Genomic DNA, 23,194 nt, shown 5'->3' on the forward strand with positions numbered 1-23,194 from the left:
CAAAGTTTTGCCTTCCGGAATCTCTATAGGTATCCAACTTTTTCATTCCTCTTCCTTTTTCATTTTTATTAGATCTCTTTCTGGACTCCATGTTATACTTCAGCATCATTTTGATGCCATATATGGATAGGCTGACCGAGGAAGGATATTCTGCCAAGCTTAACATCAAGTTATGCTGTTATTACCAACACTAGGGAAGGAATTAACTTCATTTGCATGGGCACTGCTTCTGGTAATATCCTCAAGCTTCTGCTAAATTGTTGTCGTATAGCAGACATAATCCTATCTAATTTCATTATGTATAAACTGCTCCTGAAAGGCCATTTTGTGGTTGTTTCCAGCCACACTTGTGGATTACAATTTACACTTGGAAAGTTGCAAGGCATATCCTAGTAACTATGTTTTTGCCTCAACTTCTCAGCTTTCGACTTAGATCATTGACTTTACTGTGCTATCAAGGATGTGGTTTGGATCTGCATTAATCATGGTTTTAACATTCTGAGAATATTTCGTAGTGCTTGGCTTGGCATGTAAAGCTGTCCACTTAAAACTACAGTTATTGTCTGGTGAAGATGTTTAGAAAAAACTTCCCGTTCTTAGAAGTAATGTGGTCCTTCTACAGAGTGGTTCATAGACAAAACATTTGTGGACTGTTGGATAAGGTACCAGGACAAAATCATTCCCGAAATGTGTGTTTCAAGGTTATCTCTTTACATGCCAAGCCAAGCACTACGAAATATTCTCAGAATGTTAAAACCACGATTACTGCAGATCCAAACCACATCCTTGATAGCACAGTAAAGTCAATGATCATCTAAGTCGGAAGCTGAGAAGTTGAGGCAAAAACATATTTACTAGGATATGCCTTGCAACTTTCCAAGTGTAATCCACAAGTGTGGCTGGAAACAACCACAAAATGGCCTTTCAGGAGCAGTTTATACATAATGAAATTAGATAGGATTATGTCTGCTATACGACAACAATTTAGCAGAAGCTTGAGGATATTACCACAAGGATGTGAGTTTTGGGATAATATTGGAGGTTTGGACCACTATTAGAGGTTTGACTAGTCAAATCCCCTAATAGCGGTGTTTGGTAAATAGAGTATTTGAATGGAGGATTGAGCCAAATCCTCCAATTTCAAAAACGTTGAAAATAGCAGCTTTTGCTAAAGAGGATTAAAATTGAAGAGTTGAAAAGTCATGTTTGCCCCCATCTTCAACCTCCTTTCCTCTTCTCCATTAACAGATCTGGATTTTTTTTTCTTTACATTTTATATACAAGTACTGTACTTCGTATTAGTTATTTTTAGACAAATGAATCTGAATTTATAATACTTCATTGCCTTATTTGTTTGTGAATTAGCTTCAATATAAGTTTTAATTATGAGTTTATATTAGAAATTGATTTCCATTAAAACAAAGAGGGAAGAACAAGAATAAAAATGGTGAGCAAGCATTGAAGATGGAGAGGGAGTTATATGATTAATTACTACTGAACATCATCTCTAAAAACAGTTGAACAATATTGATGGTGATGATATTTTTTTTAACGGATGAACTCAAACAGCAAGGAGAGAGAAGACCATTTGGAGTTTGTCAAATATTGTGTAATCCCGTATCCTTCTCATTAATAACACACGTATATATATAGTACAACTCATTACCTAAACCCTAGATTACATATTAGGTAACATACCATATGTAGGACTCATATTAGGTAACATACCATATTTATGACTCTATAGAATATTCACAGAATAATATCTAATATCTTAACATATCTTAACATCCCCCTCAAGGTGGAGCATGTAGATCTCGAATGCCCATCTTGTTCAAAAAAAACTCAAATTGCTTCTTCCCCAACGCTTTAGTGACGATATCTGCTAACTGAACCTTCGTCGACAGTCTCGACACATACGACGGGCTGATGACTGCCTTGTCTCACTCTCATCACTACACGTCGTCTCATCGACACCTGTCGTTGCTGAGACGACGTCTGATTCCACTCGACTGGGTGTATAATGTTGTTGTTCCTCCCTCACAGGCGACGACACCCCTTCGTCGACGCCACTAGTCAACGACACTAGTCAACGACACGTCCTCATTGTCACCTGTATGCGACAACACTCCCTCAGTATCACCCGTAGGTGACGACACTCCCTCAGTATCACCCGTAGGTGACGACACTCCCTCAGTATCACCCGTATCATATAACATAACTCTATCTCATATGATATTCTATCCTCTAGGATAACTACGTTATCCTTAACTCCCTCCCTCAATCGTAACGGCAGTGTCACGAACGTTGCGATTGGAATCACCATTCTTCGATTAAAAAAAATCGAGCAAGAACGCCATTCTTTTCGAACCTGCACTTTTTTTTTTTTTTTCTCTCTTGATGAGAACGCCTTTCTTTTCGAACTCACCAATTATCTCAATATGAATACTCGAATTGGACGCGATTCCAAGTACGAGTCTTTTCTCCAACACAAACCTCATCTTCTACCAATTTGCAGCGGAATTATTATATTAATTACGAATCCCGCCGGTGGGTTTATTTTTCTAACCCACCGGCAGGGGATAATTTTTTTTTTTTTTTTTTTTTTTGTAGACGGGTCGTAGGATCTCCCTAAGCTCTTGATACCATGTCAAATATTGTGTAATCCCGTATCCTTCTCATTAATAACACACGTATATATATAGTACAACTCATTACCTAAACCCTAGATTACATATTAGGTAACATACCATATGTAGGACTCATATTAGGTAACATACCATATTTAGGACTCTACAGAATATTCACAGAATAATATCTAATATCTTAACATATCTTAACAGAGTTTTATTTGGAGTTCTTTTTATTTATTTATCTTTCATTTTAATAGTAGTTTATTTATCTTTAATTTTAATAGTAATACTACTTTTTACTTTCAAGTACACAAATACCCATTGTGCACCACCTAAATATTTAGTTTTGCCCAAAGTTACAATTCATATAATCTTAAATTAGCAGCACACTATCTAAATTTTGATTAAGAAAAATGGTGTTGTTATAAAAAAAATTAATGTCCATAAATGTCATTTTACACAATTAAATAGTTAACAGCTATTAACAATCAAATAAGTGTTACCAAACACATTTATATAAACATCTAGTCAAATACGCAGTCAAATCTGCTAAGTAAAAATGTAATCAGCTAACTGCTAATGCAAGCAGTAAACGGCTAAATGCTAAACTCTAATTACCAAACAATGTCTTTATCTGGTTCAGAGGACAAAAAGGTGCTTAGATTTTTCAGCAACAATCTACATCATCCATCTCTTCATTTGTGTTGTGTACTTGTGTATGGTGGATGGCCTTCGTCGTTTACATGGTGGGTTGTTAATATTGCTGGACTTGGAATTATGGCATTGCTTGGTGATTGGTGAATAGTAGTGCATAAAACGTGAAGTTCACGATATTCCTATTACTTCCCGTTGTTAGTCCAAGTAAGCAAGCTGGCTTTCTATTCCTTGATTTTTATTTTATTGTTAAAAAAATGCTTCTTTTGAGTAATACTCCATCTGTATTTATTTAAGAGATACACTTGTCTTTTCCGGCCGTATTTATTTATGAGATACACTTGCCATTTTTAGTAACTTATCAACCCTACCCTCTAATTAAATAATCTATCTACACCCCATCCCCACCCCCAATCCCTTAAAATGACATGTCCCCACTTGTTTTACTTATTAAAATATCTACCCAACTCCACTTGTTGTATCTCTTAAATAAATACGGAGGGACTATATATCTTTTCTTTTATTCTCGGAAGATTTGCCACATACAACCTAATAAAGTTCTCTATTTGTCAATTACAACCTCAAAATTTTAATTTTACCAATTACAACCTTAAACTTATACATCCATTTTAAATTACAACGCAAAGTTATTTTTCGGCAAAAATGATCAAAAGATGATGTCATAATGAGTAGAGAAAAACCCCTTTTAATCTAGGGTTTAATCACATTTCCTCTGTTTATCATCTTCGTACTAAATCTTCCGTCTCTCTCCTCTTTGCAAATCGATTTAGGGTTCAACAATGAGCAGATCAGGACAGCCCCAGATCTCAAGAAGTATGTATTTTGCCCATTATTTTCTCACATTTTTTCAATTTCTCCTTTATAATACGATTATCTTTTGAGTTTTAACTAAAATATCGCTAATTCTTCTCTTTTCCTCTCCCTTCTTGGGGATTTTGCAGGTACATGGACAAGAAGCTTCAAAGTAAGTTCTTCCCCATCATTCTCCTGGTTCAATTTTACTTAGTTTGTTTCGGTTAATTTTTGTGGGTGTTGTTAGTAACATTTTGTATTGATTAAAAATTGATTTTTTAAATTGACATTATTTTGTGTAATGGAGTCATAGAGAATACAAAGAAGTGAAAGAGGATGAAAGCTTGAACATCCGTATGAACTGAAAATTAATATAGAGATGGATGAAGGAACATTCGAGAGGGAAAGATAGAAGGCTGGAGAAAGTTGCAAGGAGGAAGAGGGGTAGTGCAAAGCAACAATGGTGGTTGGTGGTGACCTCTGACTTGGTGAGGATACTTGTTGACTTGTTGGAGAGACAAATGACACGTAGATGTAGAACAGTAGAAGTAAGCTACAAGGAGTATAATTTGTTTTTTGGGTAGGAAGCTAGAAAATCCGAAGGAGTAAAACTAGTTTATTGTGTTCTTAAAACTAAAAACTCAAAACCACAACTGATACCGAACAGGCCCTTAGTGGTTTCAATGGCCTGGGCGAAGAACCTTAGAGGTTTCAATGGCCTAGGCAAAGAACATTATTAGTGCAGAACTTTAATTTCTTAGCAGTTGAGTATGTTCTAGTTGGTGTTTATGCGGTGATAATTGATGCTTGTTCGTGAACTTGTATATGCGGAAAATGTCTTAGAATTTTGACGTTATTAATTAAAGTTAGGAAGTACTAAATTGGTCCCGAAAAGGCATTTCTAAGCGTGACAGGGTTACTTGATAGGTTTATCTACATTTATGTTTACTGTTTTAAAATTAGAGGATAGGTTTACATTATCTATGGGAGACTATGGATGGCTTATTCAATTGGCTAAACACACAGACACGGCCAATGCTCTTAAAACATACCTCTTGATTTGAATCTAAATCATAGCCATTCTTTGCTGCCAGCGCTTTGGCAATTCCCACAGATTCCTGAAGTTCAACATTGAGTCAATTAAAATACAAATTTGGAGCTCCGTTAGAACAACTCCAATGGTGGGCTACAAGGTGATGTAGCTAAGCTTGCCAAATCATATTTCTAGCTACAATTAATTTAAGCTACAAACTTTCACATTGGTGAGCTACAATCCCTTGTAGCTCCCTACAATATTTAATTTAAACAATTCATTTATTTAATCCAAAATAAATTATTTGTAAAATACTAGTGAGAGATCAAAGCTTGCCGTATACTATAATCATGATATATATATACAATCAACAAATTAAGCTTGCCGTATATTAAGCTTGCCGTATATTAATTTAAGCTACAATCATGATATATATATATATATATACAAATATATGTCTAGTTCTATTTTACGTAAGTTTCACTTAATATTAGAAGATTGGATAAATACTAATGTGTAAAATATGTTAAACTCCAAGACTTAGGTATTAGGATTATAATTCTAGACTAATTCTAATTCCTAATTCCTTACATTATTCAATATCCAATATAAATATATTTTTATCATAATAAATTATACCAAACGATGATTTCGCTACTAATTGAAAACAAATATAACTCATAACAAAGAATAAGAAATTATATTGTTTTTAAATTAAATGAAGATCAATCTAAGTTATTTCCCCCGAAATGTGTCCATATATGCTCTACTAGGTCTGCCTTAAGTTGATGATGCATTTGTCTATCCCGTATAGTTGCATCTCTTGCAAGATATTCCTCGAAGTTCGTCTCATGACCATGATGAACATCGCCAACAACGCTTGGTGAAAACTCATCGTTGGGAAAGTTTCTTTTATACGTGTGACGCTCGTCTTCAACAATCATGTTGTGTAGTATAATGCACGCATCCATAATATCATGAATATTACGTTTATGCCAACAACGTACAGGCCCACGGACTATAGAAAAACGAGACTGAAGTACTCCAAATGCTCGCTCAACATCTTTCCTTGCACTCTCCTGCTTTTTCTTAAATAGGAGCCTCTTCGGGTCTCGGGGATGAGGACATTTTTTAACAAATGCGGCCCACTCAGGATATATACCATCAACAAGATAACATTCTGTCTCGTACTCAGTGCAATTAACAGTAAAATGTACCTCCGGAGCTCGACCTTGCAATGTCTCTTGAAACAAGTTTGACCTTCTCAACACATTAAGGTCGTTGTTTGATCTAGCAACACCGAAATATGCGTGCCATATCCATAGATCTATTGAGGCTACTGCCTCAAGCATGATTGTTGGATATCCATAATCACCTCGAGTGAATTGCCCTTTCCATGCATTTGGACAATTTTTCCATGCCCAATGCATACAATCTAGTCTTCCAAGCATGCCGGGAAAGCCATGACATTCCTCATGCATCTGAAGCAGTCGTTGGACATCACTAGCATTGGGCTTTCTCATGTACTCCTTCCCAAATACTTCAATAACAGCATGACAAAATTTAAACAAGCACTCTATAGCTGTGCTTTCACCGATCTTGATGTACTCATCTATTGCATCAGCCAGAGTTCCATAAGCTAGTATGCGAATGGCGGCAGTGCATTTTTGAAGAGGAGATAAACCCATTCTTTTTGCAGCATCAAACCTTTGTTGAAAATATTCGGTATGATTTTTAAGGGCTTCCACTATACGATTGAAGACCTCCCTTCTCATTCGGAACCTTCTTCGAAAAACATGTTCTGGATATATCGGTTGTTCAGAAAAGTAGTCTCGGTATAGACGTTCTGCACCACCTTCACGATCACGAGGGACAACCACTCTCGGGGTTTTTTTATATTGTGAGATTATGTAGCGACCCATTTCATCATGTGATTCATCGAACAATTGCTCTTCCCAAAATTCATCCCAATCAAAGTTGTTTGAAGAATTTGGGCTTTCAGACATTTTGAATCGTTAGAAGAAATATCTAAGGGAATGGAATGTAAGAGAAATATTAAAGGTAATGAAAGATATATATATATATATATATATATATATATATATATATATATATATATATATATATATATATATACATATATATATTATATTACTGTTGTTAAGATCCATTGTTTTTGCTCCATTTAGTAAACCAAGTGCTAATTTGGCTCCCTAGATTAAGGAGAACATAAAGGTTGGAGGAATTAGAACAATTCTTCTTTTTCTTTTGTTGATTATAAGCTACGAAGTATTTCCCTAGCTTTTATCTTGTATAACCCTTTTCCCACTTTCTACAACTAGGAAAAGAAATGAAAAATATCAACATCAATTAGTGCAACATTAAGGCTTAATCTAGCATTAATAATCCGAGTTAGTTGATGGTAAATAAATATATGACATAACTATTAAGGTAAAAGCCACACATAATACTGATTATCTCAAGTTGAAGCCACCAATTTTAAGCATCTTATTCGTGGCTAGCTATACATTTTGATGGACCCATATTATCAGAGAAAGGATGGACCAAGATTTAGATATTAAACTTAGGATAGAGAGTTAATGAGTAGCTTATTTGGTATGCTGTATATACTAAAAAAATAGAGTGCATGTGGGTGTTTCTATTTGTGCTAGATTAAGAATTGTACTCCTTAAACAATGACTTTCTAAGTTAATTGGTTCATCATGTTCATGTGAACATTCTATTAAAAATAATCGGGTGCTAAGGAACCATATTGCATATCCTTGATATTTACTTAGCATCTGTCATGTGCTTGCAGGCGGAGACTTAGCGAGAAGCAGAAGAAATAAAGGAGTTTCAAAGAAATCGATTAGGTTAAAGATTTCTTTACCAAATGTTCTTGATTTTAAGACTAGGAAGAAATATTAGACTAGGAAGTAAATTAATATTACGAAAGGAAATTAAGATACAAAGTACAAGTTAGGATGTACTATCAATTATTGAACGCAATATAAAGTACCTAAATCACTTGACAAAAAAAAAAAACAAAAAAAACTTAAAACACTCAACTCATTAAATTTGTAAATTAATTTCTTATCACGACATTCCATGTTTAGCTCTAATGATTTCGCATACTTGCTCGTGATTTTTCCTAGCTCTTTCATCCATATTGATGTGTCCTTGCAAAGAATCACATAGTCTTGCTGCCGAATGTGCTCTTCACACAATGCAAGTCTCTTTGATTGTAAATCTTGATAGTCACCCCATTTCTCGTCAAGGCGGGTTCTATTATTTTTTACCTTGCATTTACCTTTATTCCTCGCAGCTGCTTTAGCGGCCTTTTGCCCTATTGGTCGTTCATCCAACAACTCCACATTATCAAAATCAGTTTCACTTGCTGTAGAGTAATCTCCAGGAGTTGAATTCATTGTTGTTTTTGTGGAATTACTTTGTGAAGAGACATAATCCTTCCACTTGCTCCAAGAATGAATATATGAAAACTTTTTTTTTCTTTGTACGACTTTGGCTGGTATAAAGAACCATGGCATGACTAATTATTTGGTCTTCGTCGTGGCCGCTCATGTTGGAATTTTTCATTTTTATGTAGTTCCCATTGAACTTGCCAACTTTAGTACTCATTTTATACCAATGATTTGAAGCTTGTTCAATAAACTGTAGGACCTTCCCTCTTCCACTCGTTGTAATAATCTACGGTCTTTTTCCAATAATCTACCTTACTTTTGATCAATGCCTTTGATTGAATCAACTGAGAAATTTAACCAACTCGTGCATAGATCTTCATCCATGTGTTGGCTCCACCTAATAGCCTCCTTGATGTTTTTGCTGCTTGATTATTTATCTCTTGTATGTCTTCACTTTGAGGAGTATCAGACTCCACATATGACCCTTGTAGTGGAGATTCTTGGGGTACACTAGAGGCCCCTATATTTCCATGAACCATATTGGATTCATTTGAAAATGGAGGTCGAGGATAGTATCCTGACATAGTAGGATGCAAATTTGGATGTATCATATGTGGGTAAACATAACCGGGGTGGTAATAGTTTTCATGATAATTTTGAGGGTGAGAATTTGGTAATTGTTGCGACGAATTTTGATTTTCTGTATCAGATGAATTTTGTAAAGAACCATAATATTGGCTATATGAATTATCCATCTAAATCTTCGCTCTAGAAGGGACTTGTGAATTGGAGCTACATAAACTGATTATCAGTAAGGAAACAAGGTGGTGTTTTTCAAATATTTTTGGAGTCATTTATATTACATTTTAGGTTTTTCATAGTTAATACGTTGGCTAAAATGTAGCTAGTAGTTGTACTACTATATTTTAACGCTTAAATAGTTGGTGATACAGTCAAATTAGTCTAGATATGAGGAGTACTTTTCTGATTGATTTGGTATTGTTCCCAAATTGTGTAGACTTTACACATTTCACGCAATTTACCATGGTAACTCTGCAAAAGTAAAAGTACTACTGACACAAACTATTAACTAGCAGACAACAACTATTTAAACAACTATTTAATCAAGCTGGTACTTTGTTTTAATAAGCGGACAAAATATGCTTCTCTGCAAATACTAGTAGTACTATACTACAATACTACTTTGTTTTGTTCCTCAAAAGTGGAGGGACCACATTAAAGAAAACAAATTTGGTGATTGTGTTTCACGCACAAATAGTTTTTGGCGTTGCTTCACGCGAATATTACGGTTAATTCGTCTCTTTCCCTTTTTATTTTTTGAGCTACCTGCCCAAAATAGCTACAATATTTTAGTAGCTGCTGATGTCATTATTGCAACAATGGTGGGCAACCTGCTCATATTTGTTTTTTTTCGTGGGCAGGTCCATTTTTCAACCATTGGAGTTGCTCTTAGGAACATATTATTACAAAGCAGAAAACTTCTCTTATCCTTACCAATATGGCCACACCAGTTATAAGACAAGTCGTTGGAATCAAGGACTTAAACTGAGCAAAGGCTTTAGGCACTGAAAACTCTAGAAGCCCCTGAGGTATTTCCCCAACCTATATCAACAACAGTGAGTAAATTCCCAACAATAACAAACCTTGAGAACTTCTTCAACGCAGATCATAATGGAACCCCAGTAGTGAGCAAAAAATATAATAGTGGGGAGATCTTTCAATGCTCTTCCCAAAAGCATACTTTTACAGCTTAGAACATTTTAGGCTGCTTTCAAAGTTAAGCTTTCTGTCAGCATTAGACCTAGACCTCGTAAAGCAAAGTACTTCAGCGCATAATCAGAAACAAGAACCAAGGTTCCTAAATTCTACCATTCCATATAAATGTTACCCTAATGGCTTTATTTAAATATTACAAAGCAAAAATTTACTGGTAAAAAGTTTAGTTAATATAAAAAGAAGGGTCATTCCTCTTCACTTTTTCCAAGAAGTAGAAGATGGTTGTCCCGTTACAGCTCATGTTTCAATTGCAGGGGTAAGGTTGTGTACGCCTGACGCCCCTTATCCCGCTTGTTGCGGGACCCTCTTTGAAGGCGATGGGGTAATGATAACGAAAGGATAAAAGGAGGGAGGGTGTTCCATGTCTCTTTCATTATCAGGTACTTATAATCGATTAAGTTTCAATTCCTATATAGGTGTTGCTGAATACACACTGGCATTTGAGTGCATTAGATGCTTTCAAAAGACAGGACCATACAAATTGAAGTTAAATTAGAGTAGATGAATCAATTTCATTCTAGACAATGTTTCATTAGATTGTCCTCTGCCAAAACACTGTGAAACGAAGCAGTTGATGCTAATTGGCATATTATTCTACAAAGTGCATGGCATCTTGAAATTTGAGTCTTGAAGAACCAAATGTAAATATTAAAAAGCATTCCCTAATCTATGCACATACACTCACAGACCAGAACATATGTAGAAAAGTTACTTCCTTACTGAACTTGAGTGTTAAATCCAGATGTACAAGTGCATAGTATACACAAGAGTATAGAAACTAGCAATCCCTTCATCCAAAAAAACTGTGCTAATTGCAGAAGTAGGAGCACATCAGTTTTCCTCAAAAATTTAGCAATAGGGGAAGTATTAAATTTTAATAGACACCTACAGGAACTTTTCAAAATGTTAAATGTGGGTGGACAATAATTACCTCAAGAGGACCCATTAAGCACTCCAATATGCCAACCATATGTGCCAACGTGATTGCAAGTTCCGTGTACGAGTCATCAGCTGGATCAGCAATCTTACTTAATACGTTAGACGCCAAGAGAGATGTCAATGCTAACTGGACCAACTGCAAGCTGCTTAGATGAACCAAATATGGCATATCTATGAATATAGGCAGACATCCAGAATCTGTTCAAAAAAATTAGAACCGTGGTTAGAATGACAATCACCAAAAAGATGTCCCCCACTCCCCCTACATCATAAACTAAATAAGAGAACAGTCGATGCAAAATCAGATTATAGGACAAGGAGCAAGCTGCTGAAACAAAAAATTGGTAATATATAAATGCAGAAGAACCTGAACTTTTCGCTTTAGAAGAATTAAAGTATTTCAGAAATAAAAGAGGAGACATAACTAAGAATCATATAACTAATGAAATGTAACTAAGTGTTTCGGCAAGATAAACACTTAAAACTTTTGTCTATTCTATCCATCTGTGTCTGCTTTGTTCCAGTGGCCAGAGATGTCAATCATCCCATAAGTAATTGTCTTACTCTTGTGTACTAATGTAGTGTGTACTGTGTAGTGCACTAGATTCCGAAATAGATGATTACCAGAACGTATTTTAAATCAGGCATTAATGAATATAGTCCAAAGTTTAGATCATCTTCTTATGTTACTTCCGGTCAACTAATTATCCCAAGTTTAACAGTGCATTCTCATAATAGTCCAATTAACTAAAGGCTTGTATTATTTTATACTATTATGTGAAGTCAATTATCAATTTGAATGTTTCTGTAAGTCTGCCAAAGTGGATTTATCAAAAATTAATTCAAAGTTAGGATCAATTCGACAAGACAGTCAAACTTTTGGACCTTATTCATGACAATTTTTCTAGCGAAACTTGAAAGAAGAAAATTCAACATCTGTTTTTTACATCAACCATGAAATGTGCAGAATACAAGTTATGATTCATTCAAGCACATTGTTTCTTTTTTTAGTTGCTCATGCTTAATTTGCTTTTCAGGGATGTTCTTGTTTTAATGGAGAATCAACAATAACACTAGTTACTTAGTTCTCTTGTGTATATATTTTTTTAGTGGCACTAACTTTATTAAGAAATTGATAGTAACACCGGGCCCTTTCTCTTGCAGTTAAGCTGAATGCAAATAGGATGGTGGTTGGCACACTTCGTGGATTTGACCAGTTTATGAATCTTGTGGTTGACAACACTGTGGAAGTAAACGGCGACAATACATCTGATATAGGCATGGTGGTGAGTTCAGCATTCCCCTGATGTTCATTTTTTGTTGATGATGTAATTTGAGTTTGGATACTGACTCATTCTTTGTTCTAATAGGTTATCCGAGGGAATAGTGTGGTCACTGTCGAGGCTCTTGAACCAGTGAGCAAAATGATGCAGTGAACACTTTGGGGAGTGGCTTGGATTTTATGTGTGGTATCAGATTTATTAGAACTTGTAATCTTAATCTGCTTTGTTAGTTGAAGAAAACTTGTGTAAAGATTCAAAGCAAATTTGTGATTGTAGATGAGTTGGACAAAGTTCCTTGAAAACCAAACTGCACATTATGATATTTATGTTTGATAGAAATAATATTTGTTCTAACATCTGATGGTGTGGTTGGTGTTTAGCAATTAATAAATGATTCAGTTTTAGATATGACTTAATCTGAAAATGGGTTTGGTGTTGGAAACTCCTGTCTCTATGTTGCCGTCCGTTTCCTCTTATTCCTGTTTTTTTCATGGAAACAGAATTTGTATGCAAGTATTGCATGCTTGTTTTTCGTGGTGGTGTCAAAAGTTTCTTTAATTAAATCAATTATCAATTTATCAGTATAATGTTGTTCTCCATCCCTATGTGATTAGCATTACTAAGATCAGTGGTACGTTAATTCTCAGGATTGCTTTCTTGCTTGTTGGAGTTTACAGTAATTGATTTCCACTCTCTCTGAGTCATGTGTGGTATTGGTTTCTTTCTCCCAAAGCTTGTGTTATGTTAGGATATTTTATTTGCTATTCTTTTTTGGTTCTATTTCTAGCTTAAGCTTACCGGTAAGGGGACACCTCTCTGTTTTTGGGTATGTATTGGTAATTTGTTTTTAAATTTTTTATATTTCTAATCTTGACTTGTGGGATTATAGCTTTATGCTTGAGGTGGGCCGTAGGGATGTAACTGTTCACATCCAGGTAACCTGTTCTGTAGAACCAGTATATATTTGCAGATTTCCGACTTGTCATCTTGTGGGTTACTCATAAGAGTTTTTTATTGGTGATTTTTGAATTTGTGTTTTCCTATGATTTGGCAACTTGATATGGTACCTGCTGCAATTGATGACTGGGGATAAAGAATTTTCTGGTTTGTTTCTCTTACAGACAACAATATTTGGTAGTTCTCATGGTGTGTAATACTTAGGATCATAGTTTGGGGTTAGAATCTTTTTGTCCACAGGGACCCCTTCATCCTACGAACAATATTTTTTTCCTTTGAAGTCGCATTTATCGACATGGACATGGTTTATCAAATCTTTGGGGTGGAGGAAGTTTAGTTCCTGTTTGTTCATTTCCATGAAGAAAGCAACACTTGCCTAAGCCTTGGGTAGTGTAAATGTTCTTTGCTTTATTTGAAAGGCAACATTTATCTACATTTTCCTCACATACTATTGTTATAACTGTACCTTAGGTGCTAAGCGTTGGCAACTGCAGGGGGGACAGGTTTTTCTGATTCATTTTCTGTCCGCAAGCGTTGTGGTTCCTGTGGTAGGTAGCATCTCCATTGTGGTAGCGAGCTTGCTGAAAAGTGATTGGTTTCTGATAGTATTTCAGAGTAAGCATTGTTTTCTTTAAGGCTAGTGTGGCAGTATGACTTCTGTTTCTTAACAATTTTTTACCCTTTGGGTGAACTTCTAGCTTCAGCTTCCTGGTATGTGTACTTTCCTTTTTCCTTTTGTGGAGAGTGTTAATCTTTTATTTTTTTGGTACACTTTGAACCATAATCGGTTCTCTTTTTCTCTTCTTCCATGGAGCCCTCCATCTTTCCTATCAACAATTACTTCGCCATCGAAATCACACGTTGGTGGCAGATAATAACTATTGATCTAAGGGAGTTTTATACCTGTTCCTTCTAACATTTTCCCAGACTAATTTTAGTGCGAACATCCTTAGACCTTGAATTGTTCTGTAGGTAAACAGACAACTGTTTCTCTATTGGTTGTCGTGTTGATCAAAGGATATTATGTTGATCCAATTGCTATATTTCTTGGAGCAACATTACGGTTTGGTTGGTTCGTGCACTTTCTGCACGACTTGCTGATTTTTATTGTTGATTTAATATTGGCATTCTTGGGAGCAAAGTTCTTTCAGTTTGTTGTTCAGAATGTTGTGGCGCTTAACTTTTGCAGATTTATGGCGTTCTCTTCCTTCCACTTCCATTTGCTGTTGTGAAGTCATCTCCTGATTCATGATTAAGTGGTTGGTCATAATCAATTAACTATACAGTATTGGAATAAATTATTATCAAACTGGACTACGTTGGGGTTTGTTTCAGGCTTGTTGCTTATTTTCCTGAAAATCGATCATCAGTGCAAAAAGGTAATTTTCTATTTAATCATTAGACCTGGCTGTGACTTATCTGCATTCTGCACACAATTAATTACTTGTGAGCAACACACGATTTTTGCTGTAGGTTGATAATAGTTGTTCCTCTAAATTGAAGGCAATCTGGTTAACATATACGTGTAAAATGAGCAATTCCCTTGGACATTGTCATTTAAAGATGAAAATTACCTACTCTGATGATAGACGGACAATTAGAAGGTTGGTGGCTTATTGATTATTTTTGCTGGAAGAGTTTTCTTTGTTTTGTCTTCAATGGTCATGCAGTTGCTTCTCGCTGGTTGATTAATTGGTCATCAAGTAGGTTGTTTGTTGACTCCGTTGTTCGATAATGTGATTTGCAGAAAGGTTTGTGCTAAACTGCTAAAGATTTTGTAGTTTTTTCTGAACAGTTGTTTGGACTACGGTTATTCCTGTAGTTTGCTTAATCTCTTGCAGATCTGTTTTTTCTTTGGCCTCTTGGAATTCTCGTGATTTTGTTTACTGATTTCATTATCAAGCGACGGTGGATTCGGACAAAGTTCCTCTTGGAAACCAAATGACATAGTTGACGGTATTTTGATAGGTTACAAATAGTTAAACATCTGATGATGGTGTAATTAGCGCTTAAACAACTGATGGTTTAAATTTTGATTCTACTCATTCTCAATTTGCGGCCTTAACGTTGACAGCTTCAGTTTTTATACTGGTTCCTTGGAAATCTTCCTGCAGTACGTTCTGCTGTTCGTAATTTTCTCCTCTTTTTTTATTTTTTATCATGGACCTATTTACAGCTTCAGGATATTGGATACATCTGAAGAAATGTAAGCTTGTGATTTGGGATGGTGTTGTTAGTCGTTCTCTTTTCAATTTTCTGATTTGTTACTTTCAAAACCGAATTTCACAAATGATAGTATGTTAATAGGTTGCATATATTTCAACATCTGATGGCGTGGTCAGCGCTAAAACAATTATTTGTTGATGCTTTGAATTTTCAATCTACTCATTCTCAAATTGGGACTTTGATGTTGTTAACTTCAGCTTGTATACAGACTGCAGCATGGTGTGTTGTTTGTAATCTTCTCCTCCTGTTTGATCATGGACCTATTTTCTACACGGATAGGAAATTTAATCCATGTGTAAGTAACACATACTTGTGATGTGGGAAGGTGTTGTGAATCTTTCAATTCTTTTTTCTTATTAGAGGGTGATTAGGTTGTACTTTTGTCATCAGTAGCATCTCTAGAGTTGCTTGCTTTATCTGGATTTTGGAATTTCAACGGTTGATTTTTACAATTTTTGGTTCTTATGGTGTTTGGTTACGTTCTCCTAGGATTTTGCAGGAATTTAATTTATCATGATATTTTTTTTGTCAATTTAGCTGGTGGCAAGTGTTGATAATTTCCGTTTTACTGTTTATATTCTGAAGATTTTGCTCATCTTGTATGGAGATAGCTTGTGCTTTGATGACTTTGAATCATACGGATCTTACTAGAGTTGCTAGCGCAGGATCTTGATAAGACTATAAGAGATGTCTAGAAGTGTAGATGCTGCTTCCCGTCCTGTCCTTTCCCTCCTGAAATCTGGGTTTATTAGGTTTGCTGCCTCATAAAGTGTTCGTGCCTGGAAATGTAAGGATGTTGGTGGCTTTTGATGGGCTGTGGCTTGCTCGTAATTTTAGTTGGGTAATTTGGCTTCGAGTGTTTTGGAACATGACGCTGCATTAGTTGCTTTGAGTGGGTGTGAAAAACTTTATGGTTTGATTTTTATTGCAGAAACTATGCATTTTTCTATGGTTCTGCTTCTTTACCAAAAATAAAATTATTATGCGAATATCCTTAGGTTGTCTTATTTGGTAGGTATACAACTAGTTTCTTCAGCATTAGACATCATTCAACCAAAATGATTATATGCAGGAGATTCGCATCAAGATCCATTACATGAAGATTTGAAAAAAATAGATTCTGGTATTAGAATATTTCCCTTTATGCTCCTCACAGAATGTGTATTTTTCTGTTAATGCTCTTCATTCTTAATGTCTTAACGAGTGAACGGGGTGGGGTACTCGAGCTTTTAATGCACTGGGTGAGATGAAGTGGCATGCCTTCTACCTTATTTTCTTTTACCCTAATAACTTGTGGAGCCATTTTATAACCCCTGCTTTCTGCTAAGGTGCTTGACTCATGCAACTAGTTTCGGTTTCTATGTTGATAGTTAAGAGCCTGCAGGTGTGGAGCTCGGATTTCGACGATGCTTTAGTTCTTGCGCTCCCTCTTTCCCTCTCTCTCTCTCTCTCTCTCTCTCTCTCTCTCTCTCTCTCTCTCTCTCTCTTGGTGGTTGGAGAATGCAAGTGAGCTATTGAGCTTTGCCTGGTAAAGATTGTCCCAAGCTCTAGGTTGAGTTTCTCACTCTCTTGTAGTTTCTCCCACGGTTTGGTTTTAGTATTTAATTTACTTTTGTTTCTCTTGGCCCCAGTGAATGTGAAGCTGCTGTGATTGCCCCTAATCTCACAATATCTTGATATTTGTTCAGGAGTGGTATTGGTACATGAAATTTGTGGTATGAGGTTTGAGTTTTGTTGGCGCGCCTTTTAGTTTCTGACATGTGCGTAAGTAGATTAGGTTTCAAAATTGTTGTGACTTGAGAATGATTTATGATTATTAAACAGTCATTTTGGGACCAAGGCTTTGTTGTTGTTGTTGATTGTGTAAGACTTTTTGTTGAAGAGTGTGACATTTAGTAGTTTTTATGATATGTTGTCTTCGAATGGTTATACTTTGAATTCACGGTCTTCCTTCCACTGATGTGCAATAACTTTTGTGTCCTTTTACTTATGGAATTTGTATACAGTCCCTAGCTTGCTTTTCGACATGCCCATCATTATGATAACTTAATTTTGATTTTGGGATCCCTGATACTCTTTCTACTTCTTGGCTTCTTGCACATCATCCCTCTTAACTTCAGGAGTTCTACTATTCCATGGTTAAGATTTTGTGAAATTTGATGGTTTCAAAAGCAATGTCTTCAGAAGTCTTCTGCTAGTAGTGACTTGCTAAGTGAGAAATTTCTCTGGGGTTTCTTGTTGGTTTCTCTTCCTGAATTGTTTCATGACTTACTTCTTGCTTTCAAAATTGTTGGTGCACTTTGAAGCGTTTGACGGCTTGCATTTGGAGGTCTTTTGAACATTTTGACGGTGATGTTTTGTATATTTGCACACTGGACCTGCTGATTGTAGTTGGTTATTTTTACAAAGATTTTGGACTCCTTTTCCTTCGTAATCTTTTTTATTCTTTACCTTTGGGAATGTATATTTTCTATCTTTTCTTGGTTTATTTAGTTAAGCAGTTCTATTGGCTGACTTCACACTTTGTTGCTAACATGATATGTGAAGGTGGAATCTCCTTTTCCTGGAGTTATCTGGAAGCACGAGATAATATTTAATTTCGGGTTAGGCTTTCTCTTTGGCATGTCATTAGTGTGTTCTCTTTCTTCTTGAGTTATTTGGTAGTAGTTGTTGTTTATTTTCTCTGCTCGGGCAAAAGTTTATGCGAAGTTTGTTATCATTGTTGTGACTGGTTCATCAGAAGACTTCTATTGGGAAGTGGTGTGCTGCCTGTAATATTTCTTCTTATTCCAGTGGGAGTCTTCCGTACCTTGTACATGTGTCAGCGTTGCTCAATTATATGCCAACATTTGCTTGTTTAGTGGTCTGGAAAATTACGCTGGGTAAAGATGTCTCAGGTTATGGTTTTTGGTATCAAAGATAAGTTCTAATGGTTTGGGATATCAGGGATAAGTTGGATGTCAGGGATATGTTCTATTGTTTTTGAGGCTTTAATGATTCCATGATTTTGATGCAGATATATTAGACATATGTACAAGATGTGGTAGATACACATGGTTTTGGGATAATGGTGATTGTTTTTTCGACTTTTTGCTAATGTTTCATGTTATCGGATACAGAAAAAAGGAGAGGCGGTGTTATGTCTTGTGTATGTTGAAATGAGAGTGGTGGTATTGAGATTTGTTGCTTTCGAAAGAGGGAAGAGATGCAATCTGTCTCCCATATTATGCCATCAGTTGGGAGTTTTTTAATGGCATTTGGTTTTGGCGCTGATTCTTCAAGTAATATGTTGGTCTAATGGTTTATCTGTCATAAGGGGGTGTATTATTCTTTTTGTTCCATTTACATTGCAGTGACAATGGCTTCTGCTGATACACAATACTATTAACATGTACGCAATAGGGAGACAGAGGTTGGGTGTATGAGGGAGATTCTGATTTTCTTTGGATCTGATATTGAATCTCCTGATATAGATTTATGAACGTGCCTGAGGTCGTGTCGAGGTTTATGATAATGGTTGCTATGTGAATTTCTGTATTGCACTGCTCTTTGATTTTCCGTTTGACATCTTCTATGAGTTTTAGGATGTGATCCTCTGGGTACCATGTCAACTTGTGTTAGTTTTCAAGGTAGTGAGCTCTGGTGTGATTGCCTGCGAACCATGTCTAGTGGCAATGTTTTTAGGTTGGGAGTACTTTGAGCTTTCTCCTATTGTTGACTCGGATTTGGTGTATGCTAGTTGAGCAAGCAGAGGGTACTGATTTTCGTGTAACATGTGTTCTACTTTTTATATATTGGTTTCTATTATGTTTGATGGATTATAAGGCCACATACCCCGTTTGTTTGGTGCCAAGTTTATTTATTTTGATTTTTTATTTCGATGTTAAGTTCAGCAATACTATATATAGACATATAGTAGACATATATTTATATAATTGTTTTTTTATTTTGGTTCTTAAAATAAAAATATAGGCTGCGGAGTATATCTTATAGATCACGATGCATTGTTTCAGACTTTACCGACGTAAAGTAATTTACTGCAGCTATATATATGTATTTTCAGTTCCTGTATTCATATTCTGCTGTAGTTGTATGTTGATTCCATTTTGTTGGCATTTGGTCTCTTCCTAGTCGTGCTTTATATGCTTGTTTGCTTCACATGCATGCTTGACGTATATATCTTGTTGACCTTGCTTTTCTTGATTGATTTGTAACTACAATGGACTTCTTGTGTGATTTAACATCATTGCCTTAATGTTATTGACAAGAGTTCGAAGGTTTCATGTTGATTAGGAGGCATGTTGGACCTTGGTTAGATTTACACTTTTAAGCCATCACTTCATGGTATTGTTAATTTTATTTATCATGCTTTGTTTGGGTAAGCTCTCTGCTGCAGTAACTTTTTTTCTTTCAGAATTATAGAGGGATAGCATACATATGTATGGTTTTCATTATTCAATGCATGTTTCTTGAATGGTTTTTTTATTTTTTTTATTTTATTTTATTTTTTACGCAAAGAAGAAGATATTATATTATATTATATTAAAATAAACATGACCAAGATCCAAACTTTACAAAAAACACGGGCTATGACACCAAAAACTTGCAGCCCGTAAAACCAAAAGTTGTAGAAACTATCTAATTTAAAGCCTATCCAAAAAACTGTTCCCACCTTGATTACACTAAGCCCACCAAAAGAATTCATCCAAGGAAGGAGGAACACCCAACCCATCCAAACTACCAAATATAATCTCAGTTGTAATTGTCGTGGGCGATATATCTTCTGGTGATGGTGGAATTTCCAAATCAATAACTTGTTGAGAACGATGAGAGGAATTGGAAGATTCACCTACTTCCTTTAAGCTTTCTTTGGCCTGCTTGAGCTGTGTTTGATACATTACATCAATGAATGGCGGAGGATTAAGAAACACCTTATGTCCCAATGCCATTGTAATTACGTATTGTCCCATTGAAGGTGCTAACTTATTGAACAAACGAGGAAGGTGAGTAAACGAACTGAACCTTATCATAAGGCAAGCAACATCTTTAATAACCGGGGTTAACTCGTGGTGATAAAGTGTTAGGTTATGATACATATGACAATTCATAAATCATGCGGAAAAACCATAAAGCCAGGAAAGCATATTATATTCACATAATCATTTAGCATAGAATTGATGCATACATGTTGTAGCGTGCCTTCCCTAGCTGCGCCCGAACCGAACAAGAACAAGTCTTTAGGACTCCAAATGTCGTCCCTCCGTAGATAGTCCACAGTACGTCCGGATCCGCCTCAAGTTAGACCAACTAGAATCGCCCTTAAGGTTACTAGGAATTTCGGCTAGTGTTTGCAAGTGTATGGTTAATTTTATTTCAAAAACTTACCCTTTGAATACTTCAATCGTCTCAACAAATAATGACCCTAGGCCTTTATTTATAGAGGTATGGAAAAGGAACTGGAATCCTATTAGGATACTAATTAGTTAAACTAGAATCCTAGTAGGACTCTAACTAATTAATTTTATCCTTTTAGGATTAGGAATTTAATCATCAAACAAATCCTATACAATTTAGGTTTCGTATGTGAACACAAACTCTACACGAGCATGACCCACGAGCGTGCAGGCCATGCCCGCGCACAGCCCACACGGCCGCTCGGCCCACGCGAGCCGCAAGCCCACACGAGCAGCAGCACAGCTCGCAGCCCATTGCTGCGCGCGCTGCCACGGCCTGCTGGGCCTGGCCTTGCGCTGGGCCTGGCGTGGCCTTGGCTGTTCGTGTGGCGCGCTTGGCTTGCTGGGCGATGGCCTGACTTCGTGCTGGGCCTTCGTCCGGCAGGCCTCGTCCGATGCTTATACGTACGATACGCTTCCGATTAAATTCCCGGTTCCGGAATTCATTTCCGATACGAACAATATTTAATATTTCCGATTTCGGAATTAATTTCCGTTTCGAACAAATATTTAATATTTCCGTTTCCGGAATTATTTTCCGATTTCGATAATATTTCCGATTCTGACAATATTTCCGTTTCCGGCAATATTTCCGATTCCGGCAATATTTCTATTTCCGATAATATTTTCCGATACGTACCATGTTTCCGTTTCCGGCAACATCTACGACTTGGATAATATTTATATTTCCGATACGATCCATATTTCCGTTTCCGGCAATATCATCGTTTCCGGAGTATTCATTTCTTGCTTGTGACGATCTCAGCTCCCACTGAAACCAAGAACCGTCGATTCCGAATATCCATAGATAGAGTATTTAATGCCATTAAATACTTGATCCGTTTACGTACTATTTGTGTGACCCTACGGGTTCAGTCAAGAGTAAGCTGTGCATTAATATCATTAATTCCACTTGAACTGAAGCGGCCTCTAGCTAGGCATTCAGCTCACTTGATCTCACTGAATTATTAACTTGTTAATTAATACTGAACCGCACTTATTAGACTTAACATAGAATGCATACTTGGACCAAGGGCATTATTTCCTTCAGTCTCCCACTTGTCCTTAGGGACAAGTGTGCATTTCCTAATTCCTTTGTCGCTCGATGCTTGCTCTTGAACATAAGGTAAGAGTTGTCATCCTTATTATGTCCAGAGGTGTTCCTCGGTTTCAGAGTTCAACTGATCAAATAAACAGATAATCATAGCCTATGATTCATCCGAGCACGGCCATGCATTTCACAGTTTCTAGCTCTCCGAGTGGCCTTGTACAACTTTTAAGCATCTCATCCCGATTTATGGGAGGACAATCCCAATCTTGCGATCTTGAGATTAGACTTCGTTTGATAGTTGATTACCTGAGCGTTGCCTTTATAGCCTCCTTTTACGGTGCGACGGTTGGTCAACGTCAAAGCAACCAGTTCTCAAACAAGTAATCTCAAATCACTCAGGTATTGAGGATTTAGTGTCTAATAATTTTTAATGAAATTTACTTATGACAGATTTTCATCTCTTACAGTAAAGTTTCATAGGTCTTGTCCGATACTAGTCTTCACAAAGTAAGTATCTATGCAAATGATTATGACATTGCCATGTCCACATAGTTCAAGAAACAGAACTACTAGTCATCTTGCATTCTAATCGTCTAACGTTTTCTATGCGTCCAATTTTATAGAAAACTCCGACTAGGGACCATTTTCAACCTTTGACATTCAAGTTCACTTGATAGACATTTCTTAGTCACAGGACTGGTCCTGACAGTCTATCTTGAATATATCGTCAAATTGAAGGGACTCATCATTTAATAAACCACAAATTAAATGGAAAAATGAATTCTTTTCATTTATTGTGAATGATTAACCAATAATGTTTTACAAAGATTTAAACTCTAAAACTTTAAAACATTAAACAGGGATATCAAAGCCATTCTCCAATATGCTTGATTCCCATAGCTGCAGTGTGCGAGTTGTGCTTCGCCTGCGGCA

General features: G+C 36.2%; 1 pseudogene; it reads left to right on the forward strand.

Moving 5' to 3' along the window:
• Positions 1-4,072: 4,072 nt before the first annotated feature.
• LOC110789031 (probable small nuclear ribonucleoprotein G) lies at positions 4,073-12,930 on the forward strand (annotated as a pseudogene).
• Positions 12,931-23,194: the final 10,264 nt, after the last annotated feature.

This window comes from Spinacia oleracea, chromosome 2 (genome assembly GCF_020520425.1).
Source record: "Spinacia oleracea cultivar Varoflay chromosome 2, BTI_SOV_V1, whole genome shotgun sequence".
NCBI lineage: Eukaryota > Viridiplantae > Streptophyta > Magnoliopsida > Caryophyllales > Amaranthaceae > Spinacia > Spinacia oleracea.